Below are 11755 nucleotides of genomic sequence, written 5' to 3'. Positions count from 1 at the left end.
CCCGAGCACCGCCGGACCACCCCGTCCCCTCAGCTGCCCCCTGCCGCCCTCCCCTCAGGCGGCCTCTCCCCCGCTCCCGCCCCGCCCCGCCGCGCTCCCCCTTCCCCCATTGGCCCGCCGTGACGGCAATGGCGCGGCCTCCCCGCCGCGCAGGCGCAGCGGCGGCCGACTGGCGGGCTCGCGCGGCGGTCCGTTGCCCCGCCTCGCCCCCGCCCCCCCCCCGCCCAACGGCTCTCCGAGAGCCGCCGCCGCCGTTGTTGTCAGTTGCGTCTCGGTACTCGCTGCAGCCGCAGCGGCGGGGCCCGGCGGAGCGGTAAGCCGGGCAGCCAAGCGCGGGGCGGGAGTCGCCGCAACTGCCGCCCCCACACGAGCTTTACCCACCCCCGAGTTTACCCGCTGGGGTCCGCGACCCTCTCCCTCCGTTTCCGCCGCGCTCCCCGTCCCCGCCGCCGCTCCCGAGGGCGGTCGAGGCGGGTGCTGCCCATGCAGGGGGCGGCGCGGGGCGCGGCGGCCCGAGGAGACGCCGGTGCTGCAGGCGGTAAGTTGCCGGTGGGGTTGGGCCGGGTTCAGCTCGGGCTGGGGCGGTGGGGTGTAGTGGGTTCCCTGCATCCCCTCTCTTCGCCTTTCCGTTTCTCCCGGAGCCGGCCTCGCCCGCCGAGCTCCTCCCGGGCGGCCCAATGGCGGCCTGGGCCCAGGATAAGGCGGTGGGGGGACGTCTGCCGGCCGCCGAAGGTCGGTGTTTTGGTGCCGCCTGGGACTCTCAAGCCCTTTCCCTCAGGAGAGGGGTTTGGGGGGGAGGACGAAGCGGGTGTCACGGCGGGGACGGTGTGCTCCCGGCGGGAGCCTCCCATGCCCCCTGGCGCGCCCCACGCGAGCCCTTTCCCCCTGCGAGGGGTGCGACGCGTCCCCGCGGCACCGAGGCGTGCGTGTGACCGGCCCACCCGCCTGGCACCCGGCCCCACGCGTGACTGTGCCCCCCCGCGCGTCCGACCTCGCTGTCCGCCCCGGAGCACCGGACGCGCACCGCGGGGTCATCGCAGGAAAAGTGGCGGCGAGTTCGCTCCTCCGCCACCCTGCTGCCCTTGCCAGCTCCGCCTCGTATTTTCCGTCGCTTGGGAAAAAAAAAAAAGATAAACAAGGGAGGCGAAAGGCCTGCGGTTAGAGAGTCGGGCCGGTCACGGGTGCGTTTTGGGGGAATGACGGTGCATCTTACCCCTCGGAACCAGGTGCGTAGCCAACAGGTTTGCTCAGAATGCGAGCTGGAGGCTTTTCTACTCGCAGAGCTGGAGCGTGCCCCTGACAGAGGCTGGAGGCACAAGTATCCCTTGTTCTTTGTCAATACGTATATTGCTTCTGTCAGTATGCTTACTGCATCGAATTTACTGCCTTTAGATTACCCAAGAAATCGGTCAGATAAGTACTTAAGTCCTGGAGAGAGGTCTTTGTGCTTTTTGCTTGCGTGGGTTTTGGCACTCCACTAGTTAAATTTATGGAAGATTACTTTTAAAGATGTTTGTGGTTGATGTACGGTCTTGGTAATAGCTGAAGGACAGATGTGTGGTTGGTTTTGGTGTGTGTGTTTGGTTTGTGTTTTTTTTAATAAGTACACTGGATAAAGTATTGGAGGACATCCACTAGGGAAAAAGCCTGTGTTGGCCAGAGGATGATTGGTGACAAATGTGACCTATTTTCAGACTGGTTATTTTTATTGGTAAGGGATGCTAGAACACCTGTGAAGGAGAAAGCTTTACATGGGATATAGGCGTATAAAAAGCCTTGGGTTTTTGCTTATGCATAGATACTTTTTTACTGATCATCTTGCTTTCAAGAGCTTATTAGGAGTAGATATGCAAAGAAGTGGTTTCCTCAATGGTACCATTGCAGTTCCTGAAGCAGCTGAAGTGTATTGTATGATATACAGCCATCTAGCATGAATGAATTGCGTGCAAATCTGCTTACGCCTGCCCTCTGTAGTGCAGTCACTACTTAGTCATATAGGCTGCTTTTTGGAGTTGTTTATTATGGATATATTTAGATTTCCAGGCTCTGGGGACGGACCAGTTTAATGAATCTCAGCGAGATGAAATCTATAGAGAAGTGTTTACAAGCAAATGTTTATTATGTTAGAATTAAGCAGTTCTTGCAAGGCATGCACCATTAGGAACTGGGTTAATGAATGGTGGGGGTTTTTATATAGCTATAAGTGTATCACAGAAAATGGGAATTTGGCTGCTGGTTATTTTTGTACTATTGCTGATCCTTAGAAAGAAGGAATCTGAAACGAACTCACAAGACCTCGCAGTCATTGCTACATAATGCAATCAAATTTTACCTTGTGGAACGTGTTGAAATGTTAACTTAAATAGGCCAATATCTGCCCCTTTTACTCTTGGTGCATGGAAACATCCAGATTTGAGGACTCAACATCTAAAACTAAGGAGGAGAAAGTCCAGTCTTGTCTCATACTTTTCCTGAATATTCTAAAAGGCTAGAAAGTGGTAGAATGATGGCATGATTTTTCAAGTGGTTGGGGAAAAAAAGGCTAACCTGATTGTTGGAGTAGTGCCTGGTAGGCAAGGTATCATCTAAGACAGCACATTCATCTGATTCTTTTAAGAGAACCTTTGTGATCCACACCTGAGGCTTCCAACAAAAACAGCAAAAGGGGGAGATGTCATCTTAAGTGGATTTTGGTTTTGGCTTTCTTTCTTTTTATACAAGTCAGAAGCAAGAAAGTACAGCTTGAGTTTTAGACAGTGAAATTTCTCTACAGGTTACTGCTGTTCCTTGAATCATCTTGCTGTGATAACTGGTATTCCCATGTGGTGTGGGTGGCTGCACTGTAGATACGTAGTCTGCTTTCTGATTATTTTAAACAAATAGCATGTTAAGAGTATGCATGTTAAGATACCACTGCAGATATTCTTCTGTTTGCAGTAGTCATCTTTGTCATGCACTGTTCTGACCAACCTGATCTCTTCTAAGGCTCTAACTCCCTGCCTTTGATATCGTATTTGAGTAATTCTGCAGTCTACACCTTCGGTGTGTCATTGTCCTTTTTATCCCACTAGCAACTGTAATGCCAAACTACTGCCTTTGTCTTGCTTTGCTGCCTGCCTTACTTTCAAGGGCACAGTACCCTGGTACTGCTAGCTTTTTTCCCTCAGAATGTCTCTCCTAAAATAATGCACTTTTCCTGGGTTTGTCTGCTTTCAAAATTCTGCTGAAATGCTGTAGCTGTAAAATTTCTTGGTGAACTTCTGTCCATTCCATCTTAATAGTGTTTTTTAATTATGTCTTAAAATAAGAAACTGATGAAACGTGGTTAAGATCAGAGACACTATCTTTTGTATGTAGGGCTGAACTGCAGTTTATGATGAATATACTGATATTAAATTGCATCAGCTCCTAACTTCAGTAACCTGTGAGGTTCTGCGCATCTTCCATGTCATGCTGCTTTCCAGCACTTAACTGGAATGCTACAGCTTCTGTAATAATGTAAAGTAGCTGTTGTTTTAATACACATAACAGTATTATGTAAGAGCTTAAGAGGATTTGAAAAACTGTATATTCACTTACAATTCTAGGATAACTTACCCTGGCAGAGTTCTAGTACACATAAGTTGATTAAGTCACCAGTGTTAAGAACTTAATGAGGAAAAAGTGCTGTGTAGTTTTTACACTTGTGAAATATAAAGCAGGGCATGTTCGCTTTCTGAAAAGCTGAAGCAGTTGTACAGTGATCTTCTACAACAGCATTAGGGCATGAATGTTGCACTGAATTTGACAGACTGGCTTTTACTGTTCACATATCATTCTGTGTTTTCTGCAGGAGTCTCCTATCCAGTTACTGACTGGACTTAAACCAACTAGACTTTTATAATTTTGTTTCATACTGAAGCATGGCGAATTTCAGATGTCTGCCAGTGCCTAACTAATTTAAGATGCTATAAATGAGGGTAAAGTATTGAAAATTAGTAACTGTAGGTTGGGGTAGGTGCTGTTTCTGAAAGTTTAAGTAGTTTGTATCCTAGATGGACAATGTCAGTATCTCAGAAGCAACTTGTCAGAAAACTTCAGTACTGAATTGACTTATCAGAGAGGTTGCTACACAAATGAAGCTTTCTGAAATTTGAGCTCAGAAATAATTCTTAGGAAATTTAATAGAAATTATTTGTAATAGGTACTAACAATGTGTGCACATGCTTGCATCTGAATATTCGAATATGAGTTCATGATTGATGCTTTCACCTCCCTTGATGCAAAATAAAAATTTTTGTGATTCTGAATTCACACAACAAAGATGATGTTAGGTGTTACAACAGTGGTAACTTATTAAAATGTTAAGCCACAGTGAAGTGTTCATTGATTAATGGTGGAGTGTTTAGAGCTGCTGTTAGTAATCTTTGCTATACTGTCTGGCATGAGAAAATTATGTGGTAATATTAATGAATAGGCATTTGAAAAAGGTGAAACAATTCTGAGAATTCATGAGCATGGAGCAGATGAGGTGATTCCTCTAAAGGAGTCTGGACTGGTGGAATAGAAATCTGGGTTGTCTTTTTTTCTGCAAAGTTCCTGCAGTAGGTTTTCTGGAAATGAAGATGTAGTGTCCTGTCTAAAAGACAATGATACCATCATGAATCACAATAATATGACTTCTGTCTGCTATGCAGAGTATTTCTTCATTAGTTTCATGGCCCTAGTTATTTGGGGTGTGTGTGTGTGTGTAAGGAAAACGTGATGGGATTTAGAACAGTAAAGCCTTTGAGAAGCTACTTAGATATTGCTTATCAAGCTTGGAAAAGTATAATTTTGGGCCAGGGAGTCCAACTACCATGAGTTATCTGTTTATAAATGGTTGACTGAAAAGCTTGTTGGCTTCTGTGATCTTCAGACTGCTTTGATATCAGATCTTGATTGGTTAGGTTTATGAATGTCTGTAACTAAGATATTCATGTTAATTTCTTGGGAAACTGCAAAATTTTTCAGAAATTTCAATGGGACCTGCAAAACATGATCATTTCAATTGAAACTAATTTTGATATCACAGGGTCTGAACAAAGTTTTATAACTGATGCACAGATAAAGTACTAGCAGATATAAAATTTGGAGCAAGTCCTTTTTAAAAGATGTTATTGCATACTACTTTGCAGAAGATGGGGGCAAAGCCATTTGGGAAGGTCTGGTGTTTTCTTCCTCTGCAATAATACTTTAAGAGCAGCCTTAAATCTTAAATGGTGTATTGCTGAAACATCTGATATGGGAAAGGAGTGGTGGTGTCTGTATTACTTTTGTTATTTATTTAGCTACATACCGGGCTTTGAGAGTAAGCACAAGAGGAAAACGGAGACAACATAAAATTACTTGCTTTTGGAGCTGTGGCTGTAGATGGTGTAAAGCTATTGCAGAGTTCTCAAATCCATGGGGCAGATTGCATTTGTCTTGTGTAATACCTCCTTTTAGAAATGGAAAGTGCCTTGTGAACTACAGTGATTATCAGCATGGGTATGGAAGTATCTTGGGCTTTTAACATATTTCACAACTAGAGGCAGTAGGAACCAATGCCAGTGACTACTAATCATGGGTTTGTCAATGGATCATAGCTTCATCACTCTTAGCACATGTGTCTTAATAGCTTTGGCATCTAGTCTGTAAATGTAACCTTCCTATTGCTGCGACTCTCTTGCTATTGCTTTGCAATATATACCTACTTCAGTGTTGTCTGTTTGTTTGTTTTTTTTTTACTTCACCTGCGTGTTGTGAAAGAAAAAGGAAATAGACGTTCTTTACTTTTAAAGTGGGGGGCCTTGAAGGACCAATTCAGATCCTGCGGTTTTTTTAACTTGTCTGTACTGAAGATGATTCTCACAAAGATGACAACTATATAGTGGGGCTTCTACAGCACAGTTCTCAAATTTTAGTTTGCTCTTTACTAGTGTTCTGCAAACCACTTACCATAGCTGTGCAAAACCATGGAAAGAGGAGAGCTTAAACTTTCAATGCTTGGCGTGACTGTACTGATCTTCAAGAAAATATTATGGTAGACAGCAATCCAGAGGTCTAAAAGCTTGGGAATTTCTTGTCGAAGAAATAAATGTATTCTTTAATTGATGATGTCCTGAATCATGCGTCATATTTTCTACATCTAATTTTTTGAGGCAGCTCCGATGTACGAGAAGTCATGCTCTTAGATCTCAGGTTGTGCAGGTTATCGTAATTTGCTGTTACAAAATAATGTTAGTAACTTCTATTTCTTTTCAAACCTATAATGCTACCTGCCCTCCACCAACCTTTTGTTTATAGGTCCAGGAGCAATGTTTTATTAAGTTTATTGGCCTGCCAAATATTTCTGCTGCTGGCTGCTCACTGAATAATGGACCTTAGAGTTGAAGGATTCTTGTTAGCATTTTGTATTTATTTCTGGATTCTAAGAAGAGTTAAGGCTAGGCATCAGTAACTCTGATGTCTGCAATACATTCTAAAAATAGTGAAACACTAACATTTCACTACAGGCTTCCCAAATGTTTAATGGAAAAACTTCATCAGAAATTGGCAGCTCTCATATTTTAAGAGCAAAATTCTGAAGACTATTTAAAACTAGGGAATAACATTAAATTGTGCAGGTTAGTTCTTTATATGTTTGAAACATAGAACTACTTGATAACTCTTACCTTCATCACTTTAAGTGTAGCCATGCTGAACAGTAGAGAGGTTTGCTGATACATTTTGATATTGTAGTAATGCAGTATGAGGTGGATGCTGATGCTGTGGGATATGACAATGAGGCCTCATAGGAAAATAAAAGAAGTGCACGTACACCTTAAAATCTGCTGTAGTGTTTTATTGTGGAGCTTGCTAGGAGCAGGAGAGTTTATGGGGTTTGTCATCGGTGAAGGGGAAGATATGCATAGGCACTGTGGTGCAGTCATGCAAAGTGGACAATAAAGCATTAGATAGCATAGTGTATACACGGGCTGAGTTGTAACACCCCCGCCCTTGTGTGTCATGTCCCCCCTGCCCCCCCCAAGAACAGCTACATCTGCAAAGTGTTTGGCTGAGAGCAGGTATACAGCTGTTCTTTCTTTTGAGTACCTTACCTTTGAATGGTAGTTGTGAAGGCTTCTGTCACAGGAAGGTGGGGGAGGAAGGGCTTCGCTGGACTGTGACACCTCTGTGTGGAAACAAAAGGAGAATAGAGCTTCTTGGGATCTGAAGACCCATATTGTCTTGAATATTGGATAGTATGAGACTTAAACAGTTTTAAATACTCTGGAGGAATTGAGTCATGACTAGTTTTCAGAGCATGTGGTACTCATTAAGTGTGGATGTTCTTCACACTTCACTCTTGCAACACTTTGTACCTGCTTCTAGCATGTTGGCTCTCCCTTATATAAAAGGAAAGGTGATAGAAAGCCCTCTGGGAAAGTAGATTGACACACTGGTGAAGGTGTAACATAATCACGTGTAAGTAGTGGCTCATATAGTAGCAAAGATAGGCTGTTTTTAAAGGCTCATGGATTAGGCTGTGAAAGTATCTTACAGTAGCATAGCAGTTTGATCTCAGATACTAAGAATTTGGAGAAATTGCTTTCAGAGTAAAAAAATTTCTTCTGGATCTCTGATCGGTTTATGTCAAATTTTGGTTTACTGTTTTTAGGAAAAATAGCAACATAAGTCTCAACATATAATTAGGTACTAAATAAATAATTGGTATAGATGCTGTTATTCATCTGAGATGAGAGCAAAAGGAGAAGCAGGGTGAAACTTATTCAGTCTATCTTGTGGATGTGTATAATATGTACATCCACTGAACTAGTCATCCTAAACTCCTGTTACAGAGAATGAAAATGAAAATGTGTGCTTTTAAGAAATGATTCATTTGATCTATTTAGCTAACTGCTTTAGGGTGCAATTTGTTTTATCATAGACTCTTATCTGTGTTGACTGAAGGGAGACAGGAATGGTTAGCTGTCTGCGGATGGGCCTGTCCCAGTAAAGATTACTTCAGCTTTTTATGTCTGTTAGCCTGGTAATGTGGGGAAATTTTTGCATTGATAGTAGTATAACATTTTGGTGAAATGGGACCTTGAATCTTCATTTTTCTAAAGAAGCTAATACACAGATTAAGGTAAGACGAACTAGGCTGGTCTTCCATTAGATTCTACATGCAACTTTTTGGACAGGATGAGTTGCTTAAAGAAAAACTGGTGTCTCTGAAACACGCTGTTTTTCTAAACAGATCTATTAGAGTATTCATCCATCTTTGAGAGACTGTTAAATCACAGTACTGTTGTTAAGCCTCTTAATAGGGTGCATGTGATATTACAGAACAGCTTCTGAAGGTCTCCATTACAGAGGCTGTTTGCAGTAGTTTGTGGGATAAGATATATGAGCTTCTATGGAAGGAAGGATCTGTTCTCAGTCTATTTACTGGTAAATCTCTACATTGCATAAAATGAGTATTGGGGGTGTAGCTGAATTCCGGTATGGTCAGGGGAAACTGCATTTTTAAAACCGTAACTAGCCACACGGATTAAATGCTGCTAATGGTCAGTCAGCTTGCCACCTAGAAAACCCAAACTAATGCTGAAAAATAAACTTATAATGGATAATGTGATTTGAAAGAAAGACAGGTAAACATTTTCTGTGATATAACTGTCTCTTAAATGTTTTTCCTCAGGATGTAGTTCAGCTTGCTGGCAAAAGTACGGCTGGTTGAAATTGATTGTTCCGTGCTGCAGTTTGCAGCTCCTTCATTTGGTAAAATGTTCAAGAGGTCACATTGTAAACTGGATCACTGAAATGTTCTGTCATTAAAACTAACCCTGTTTTGGAGCGTGATGGTAGTAGATGTGTTAGATCTGGACGTTTTGGGTGATTCCATTTATAGTTAGCCCGAAAAGTTTTACTGATGTAACCAAGGAGACAGCTGCAAAGAAAGGGTCACAAAGAGGCTTCAGCTCAAAAGCTGGTACCCTGTAAAACTGTGCTCTTAGTTGATCCTTAAGTGCTTTCAAAATTCTGCTTTTTTTAGTCGAGAGAAACTGAGAAAAAAGAAACTACTTATCTGAAAAGTGTTGGTATAGCAACTGTGATACATCAGGTAGCATATTTAAATTGTAATCAGGGTTTGTATCGATATCCACTATGACAGTTTTGCATCCATTTGCTACTATGGAGCAATTCTTAATTTTGCTATGTTCCCTTCAAACCGTGTGTGCATCAAAGATCCTTGTGTTTAGCTGTGGGAGTTTCTTCTCTGAAGACTTATTTTAAGACCACAGAATGTAAAGTTAGTTGGACTGTTGTTGTGGAGACTTCATGTTAAACAGTTAATGAATCTACATTCATCTTATTTCAGCTAATTGGGCTGCAATGTTAATAAGCGTAGTTTATCTTCAGTTTCTGTAAGGTTTTATCCTATTGATTACTGTCTGATGTATTTCTCCATGGCTTAAGCATAATGGATTTTTGCTGGGATTTTGTTGACAGGTTGATGTTTGTGTGTTCTGTCATTTAGAGATAAATCACTTGTTGAGTTTGTACAAAGGTGGTTGAGAATGTGCCAAGTGAACAAAATAATTATGTATAAATCTTCATTTATTGCTGAGTGTTGTAGTTACTTAAATTCAGGCATGTTATTCTGTTACATCTGCCTGGGTTTGCGCTCTCCTTTTTGCTCTGCCAAGGATGGAACCTTCTTGAATTTAAGAGGGAAAAGCTAAGTCCAAATTGACCTAGCCATTTTACCTCCATCTTCCTTACCTCTTCCAGTAACAAGACTTCGTTTTTGCCATGCACTGAGAAAGCTCTGTCTTGTGTGCCTGTGTTTTTAATCCGAGGCTTAACAGAAAGTCTCTCTTAAAGCCACGTCTCCTTCACAGAGAGTAAAGGTGTTTCATGATCTGGGCCAGATTTGTAGGATGTGATGAATTTGTGTGAATAGAGATGTAAAACTTGAGGTTTGACTTACCATTCAAGAAAGAAATGGTCCATAAAACTTGACCACTGGAGTTTGTTTTGTTTGTAACTTCAGTTGCATAGGGAATAGCTGTTTGTGTTTTGCTTTGTTTTTTGACATGACTTCTACAGGGGGTTTTTTAAGTTCAAGGATTCTAAAGTTTAAGTAGATTAGCATAAGGTATTGACTATAGGATGCATTATGGGTAAAACAGATTTGTAGGGAGGGGTGATGTTCTAGTGGCGTTTTAAAAAAAGTTGTCTTTGTAAGTTTGTGTGCTCTTTTTTCTTTTATTTCTTTAATCTAGAAGCAGTGAAGAGTGTGATTAGGGTGCTGTGGAGACAGCAGTTCCATGAAGTATGTTTGAGGGATGGGGTAGTTTGCTGGTTTTTTTTTGTTTTGTTTTGTTTTGTTTTTTAAATGCTTGCAGTCCTTCTAGGATTGAGACTCTGGAGTCACAACCACATGGGGCACAGCTGATATCTCCCCTATTGCTTCATAAAGGTTAAGGTTAGGTGGTTCATGTGTGTACACTATTTTTCATTAGCCTGCATTTTGGGGGTTAGGTCAACATGATGGAACATTATACAACTATAATAAAGCATTACATGAAAACATTATGTCAGTGCTCAGTAGTAGTCAAAAAGAACCCCAACAAAAAAAAACCAAATTGGCCGAAGAAAGTAGTATAGAACAAACCAGAAAAAGGTGAGAAGAGTGCTAAGCCTGTGAAATAACCTCTGTAGAATGAGTGACAGACTAGGACTTGAACAAGATTGAACTGAAGCTGGGAGGGGAGGAAGATAAAACTGTGAGCTGTTTGAGGTAAGGTAAATAGAGCATGATAGTTCTTGTTTTGGAACAGACAGTGAATGAGAAGATGCACAAATTATCAGAAGATTAAAAACAAACATGAGGAAGCAGTGGTTCTCACAGCACATAGTTAAGCTATCAAACCCCTTGTTGCAGGATGTTCTTGGTACTAAAAATTCACATGCTTTATTAAAGTACCTGCCCAGTTTCACAGGGAGGGATGGGGTGGAATCCATCAAGCATTATTAAACACAAAGCTACTGCCCTCTGTTGTAAAGAAGTTTTTGAATCTCTTAGAGGTAATGAGAGTTTCATTACTGATTGGTTGCCATTGTACTATGTTCTTCCCTGTGTATCCTCTAATGGTTACTTACCAGGTAGGAGAGTGTTTGACACAGGCATTTGGTTTAATGTAGCATGCTCTAATCTAGTTTTGTACTTTGTGGAATAAGGATGGGATAGTATTACATGGTTAATTGGGAGTGGTAGGGAAAACGTTGTAAGATGAGCGGTATGGGATGTGTCAGGAAGCAGATATGCCAACCCCAATTTTGATACTGTGGCATCTTCTAGTGAAGTGTGGAGTAAGTTTTGGAAGAGCATCTGAAGCATAGAGCTCAGTAGCAGAATGAAAGGGTACAGTAACACAAAACCCAATGAAGTTTTTTAAAGCTTGATCATTATCCGTAAAGAAAAACAAAAGACCAAACCCCAATGTTGGTATGATTGTTAACACTTACCCTGTTCCTTGCCGGAGTTATGAGGTTTGAGAAGTTGATTGATTTGATGTTTCAGAAGCTGATTGATTTAATTCAAATTTTACAGGGGTGGAGGTCTCAAACTGAATTCCCATGGACTTTGTGGAAGTAGACAGCTGGATAGAGAAGAGGTTATACCATGGCTCCAGCTGAGAGAAGCAGTAAGGTGAGCTTGTTAAACATTAGAGAATCCTCATAGGACCCCCCAACCTTGTAATTG

At 41.9% G+C, this 11755-nt stretch overlaps 1 protein-coding gene across 2 annotated transcripts in view; it reads left to right on the top strand.

The window, feature by feature from the left end:
• Positions 1 to 262: 262 nt before the first annotated feature.
• SNRK (SNF related kinase) overlaps positions 263 to 11755 on the top strand; it is a 45918-nt gene continuing 34425 nt past the window's right edge. Inside the window, exons 1-2 of one of the 2 annotated variants that reach the window (XM_075083322.1) lie at positions 263 to 538; positions 11603 to 11701. The gene's annotated coding sequence lies outside the window, so the exon portion shown is untranslated. The remainder of the gene's footprint in view (positions 539 to 11602; positions 11702 to 11755) is intronic. The other variant, XM_075083321.1, reaches the window with a different exon arrangement.

This window comes from Phalacrocorax aristotelis, chromosome 2, assembly GCF_949628215.1.
Source record: "Phalacrocorax aristotelis chromosome 2, bGulAri2.1, whole genome shotgun sequence".
NCBI classification, from domain to species: Eukaryota; Metazoa; Chordata; class Aves; order Suliformes; family Phalacrocoracidae; genus Phalacrocorax; species Phalacrocorax aristotelis.
Note: the sequence above shows the minus strand (reverse complement) of the source record. Positions and strands in the feature narration are given on the sequence as shown.